We start from the raw sequence: 4,904 nt of genomic DNA, 5'->3' as shown, positions 1-4,904 counted from the left end.
ACCTTCATCAGACACACCTTTTAATGGCGCAACAACTCAGTGTTGGTCCCAGACTCTCCATTCTGCACTGACCGGAAGAGAACAACAGAAGAGAGCAGCAGGATGTCAGTGGAGGAAAGATATCCATGGCAAACTCAGAAACTGATGTGTTTATATTCAGAATCAGATGAGCTTCAATATGAATTTGCATCTTGCCTCTGTACTGCTTGCTATTTTTTAATGATAGGAGAAAGTATAACAGTTTATTTTAAATATGAAATATGTTGCTATATTATAAAATATATTGTAACTTTCAATTAACATTTTGTATCAAACTAGTCTTTAGCAGGTACAGTGTCAACCTGCTCTCCCAAGGACTGTTTCTGAGTACACATCACTGTTAGTGACTGCCTGACACCCAGACCAAGGGTCCTCAGCCTACTGAACTGCCATATTCTAATTCTCTGAGACCTGATTAATAGAGATAAAAGAACGCTATACCCCACTTAGAAGACTAATTCTACCCTAAATTCTTTCAAGCCATTTCAGAAGAGATTTTAAAAGCCATCACTCCTTTAGTAGCTGTGCAAAGCCAGTTGAATTAAAGGGCAGGCTCTTTCTATCTAAATGCAAAGGCCCTATTACATAAATGATTTGTCTCAAACTCAGCCAATCAGTTTTTCCTTTGGCAATGGCAGAATGGGGCATAAGGAAGGGTCTTGTTCTCCTGTGACACAAAAGATTCAGACTCCTAGGCATTGTAAGTTTCTCTGTGTCAGACTATAACTGGGATTGGAATTGCATTTCCCTGGGGGCTCAGTGAGAGCCCAGTGGGCAGTGATGCTTTTCTGAGTCGGCTCCTTGAGGGAGCCAGGTTTCCACACATTTAAACCACAACATGGAGCACAGCTCCTAAGGGGATGAAGGGAGGAGGCAGGACATGCAAAGAGCTGGGCTTCCCTTTCTGCTAGTTTAGCTGGGAGGAAAGAAAGAGTTTCCATCAAGATGTTTTCCTTTATCAGCAAAACTGTGACAAATTTTCTACTTCAGCAACTATGATATCGATGTCCTTCCTTCTCTGATAGAGCAGTTGAGACACATGTGTAAAATTTCTCACTTCCTTCCTTTGGCCATGGGACTATTTGTAGATGAAAATGGGATGCATTTGGTCATAGAACAAAGGTTCCCTGGAATCAGTGGCCTCCTCCCGAGGAGGACCCTTGCTTGTTATCACATTGGTAAAATATTGCACAGGTGCACACCAAGAAGCATCAGAATAGATTCTTCAAGGGAGTGTATCTCTTTCCTTCACAATCTCTGAAAATTCACACAGATGTACTGATAGTGCAAAACAGTAGGTTTTCTCCTGGGAAAAAGGCTGGAATCCTCTCACACTTCCATTTTATTTGAGCTTAAATATAGATAAGGCTGGGGGCTCAGTAATGTTTTCATGCCATTCGAAAGAGAAATATCTAAATGCCCAGCTTCAATCGGCTCATGTGGCTGAGAGCTAACTTGGAGACACATTTCATTTTTATTCATTAATCCTTTTATTTTGTATTGGAGTATAGCCGATTAACCGTGTTGTCATAGTTTCAGGTGGTTAGCAAAGGGACTCGGCCACACATATACATGTATCCCTTCTCCCCCAAACTCGCTCCCATCCAGTTTCCCACATAACATTGAGCAGAGTTCCCTGTGCTATACAATTTGTCCTTGTTAGTTATCCATGTTAAATATAGCCGTGTGTACCTGAACACACACTGTATTTTTATTGAGCTGAATTCTCTCAGTCTCTGTACTGGTCCTCAGTTACATGTTTGGCTGAGCTCCATTAAAGCCATCAGAACTCCAGGGCACCTGTTTCTAGCAAGTTACTCACTCGGTAATGGAAATTAGTTTATTCTCAATTTTATAATTGACTGATGAATGTACTGGTGGTAATTTATTTGTCTCATAATACTTTTCTGCTACTAAATAGAACTGTCTCTTTTGGCTTTTCCTTCTAGCTGTTCTCAGACGAAGACTTCTACGTTTATAGAGAGTGTTCTGATTTTTCTACTCAAAGTTATTATTCCATCTAGAATTAAGAAAACCAATACAAATTCCTGATTTGGGGAAAATGGGACCTTTGGACAGTAATTCAGGCATGTAGCTATATGCTGACAGTTGTAAGTCAAAGTGTGGTCCACAGATCGGCAGCATTAGCATCACTTGGGAACTCGTTAGAAATGCAGAATCTCGGGCCCCATCCCAGACCTACTTAATCATATTAGGCATTTTAACAAGGTCCCCATGTGGTATACATATTAATTGTAAGCACTGTCCTGACCACACAGCAATGGTAAATAACATTACTATTCAGAAAATCAAACTCTTTCTTCCTTGACCCTCATGTATAGAATTATTTGATGAAGTAAAGGTCCCATATGATCATAAAAACAAATGCACCTTAAAATTCCTCTTGAGGTCAGATAGCTCGAGTGGTATATACAAAGAAGCAGTCTTTTCCCAGTCTTATTTTAAAAGGACTCGCTTCCTAGCTGTGAGCCATCTCAAAGCACCTTTTTAAGATTTTTGTTTTAGTGAATGCTGGCAGGGCCATCAAATATCAGGTGGTTCCTCGGGCCAGGTCCCCTGGAAGGCCACCTGGCTCCCTGCTCAGCATAACGCAGAAATAGCTGCATCTGTGTTCCTCCCTTGAGAAACTCAGCATCCCACCAATGGGAACTCTCCTCCCTAGAGGAAACTAGCAAGAGAAGTTAGTTTAACCATCTAGAAACATTCCTAATCTCTCTTTAAACCAAGTCTCTTATTCATTACACCAACCTGACGCTCTGAGGTAAGCAAGGAAAGATGTGAATTGTGATATTGGCGCCATAAATTGATATGTACCCAGAAACAGTTATGTTCTGAATTAATGGCTTTAACCTGTTCATTGTAAAAAGTGCCTTGGACTTCAATCTAAAGAGGTCAGTATAAATATATGTGTGTGTGTGTGTGTGACATATGTAGGCAAATACTTACAATTTATACATACATAGGTGCACACACATATACCCTGCACATTCATATATAACATATACATACATATATAAATGCTTCGTAATATATCATATTGCTATTTGCAGCTCCATTTCTTTTGTCTGGTCCTATGTTTATTTGTTCAGTGAGACCTTTACATAGAGAGGTTCTATCCAGGACATTGATGTATTTTTTTGTTTGTTTTTTACTTTTTATTAAAAAGGTAAAGGATATAAAAAGTCAAGTGCCTGAAGGTTTTGAATGGAACTGTGGTCAACTTTCTCAGGTCTCCAAAAAGGAAATTGAATTTGCTTTCGGGAACCATGTTTCTGTTTCAGTGGCTTGTTGTTCTCCCTCTGCAGGACTGCCTAAGTAAAAGTGGTTGCCGTGATTTTGTAATTTCATTATAATCCATTTTAACAGCAAACCTTTTGATCCCTCTAGTGCCAAGTTCTCTTCACACAGCAGCATCAGAAGGTTCTGGTCTTCATGAGCTAGGCACAGTTTTGTTGTCATCTGAAAGACTAAATTGTAGGAGATGGGGCTCAAATACTGCTTGGGTTTCGCAGGTACCTCAGAGGTAAAAATTCTGCCTGCCAACCAAGACATGGGCTAGATCCCTGGGTCAGGAAGATCTCCTGGAGAAGGAAACGGTAACCTACTCCAGTATTCTTGCCTGGGAAGTTCCATCGACAGAGGAGCCTGGTGGGCTACAGTCTGTGGGTCACAAAAAAAAGTTGGACATGACTTAGCAACTAACCAAACAAATATTGCTTCCATTTAGTAGCACTCATAGAAGGACAAGTAGGAATTTCTCTCCCTGAACCGGGTGAAACTCTAAGATGGCCAGCCAAGGGACCCCAGTGAACTTTCTAGAGCTCCTGCTCCCTGCCTTTCTACAATAATACGATCCTCTGTATCGATCAGCCTGTCTACCAAAGGTCATCTCCTTCTATGGTGCGATAGCTTTTAAGGGGACCGCCTCTCTGGTTAGAAGCTCTCCAGAGTCCCAGGCAGAGTCCCACGGTTCCCATGGCTCTGTTCATGAGCTCAAGGAAACACTTTACTTCTTCACATCAACTAAATCTTCTCTCCATTTCCCTGCCCAAGTGCCAATGCCCTCTTGGACAGCCAGGGCCAGGCCAGAGAGGTAATGCCCATTCACGGTGTCAATCAGAAGAGACACTTCGAAATATCAGAGGGGCCCAGAAGGACAGCCAGTCTCTCCAGGTGTCCCCCCGCTACAGCCACATTTGTGGAACTGTCATTAAGAAGGCTTGGCAGGACTTCCCTGGGGGCTCACTGGTAACGAATCTGCCTTGTAGTATGGGGCACGTGGGTTTTATCCCTGGAAGATTCCACTTGTGTGTGCTGCACCTAAGACCTGATGCACGCAGTCAAGTTAATTAATTTTTTTTAAAGGCTTGGCAAACCAAGTTCCCCAAATTGAACCCCCATACCATACTGTTCTGCCCATGAACATTTCTGTAGCTCCAGATAAAAAAGAAGAAGAAAACACAATTTAGGTACTTTCAAAACCACTATCTAATATTTGAGGGTTTTTTCTCTGATAAAATATCTAGCTATATTTCTGTAGCCATTCACTACTTAAAGCTCTTTCCAAAATCCCTTATTGAAGTAGTGCATTTACCAACCCAATGATTACAAAACAACAATACTTCATACTTAAAAACAGTAATAACTTTCAATAATTTAGTTATCGCCCTGTGAGGTAGATGACAAATATTATTCCCATTATTCAGATGGGAAAATTGAGCTAGAGAAAAGCAAGCAGCAAATGACTTATCAAAGTCAGGAGTTAAGCTGAAAATACAACCTAAGACTTTTCAGTACATTTGGGAAAGAACAGAAATTAACGGCTCAAGTTCTACTGCTGGCCA

The sequence above is a fragment of the Ovis canadensis genome, chromosome 1 (genome assembly GCF_042477335.2).
Source record: "Ovis canadensis isolate MfBH-ARS-UI-01 breed Bighorn chromosome 1, ARS-UI_OviCan_v2, whole genome shotgun sequence".
NCBI lineage: Eukaryota > Metazoa > Chordata > Mammalia > Artiodactyla > Bovidae > Ovis > Ovis canadensis.
Note: the sequence above shows the minus strand (reverse complement) of the source record.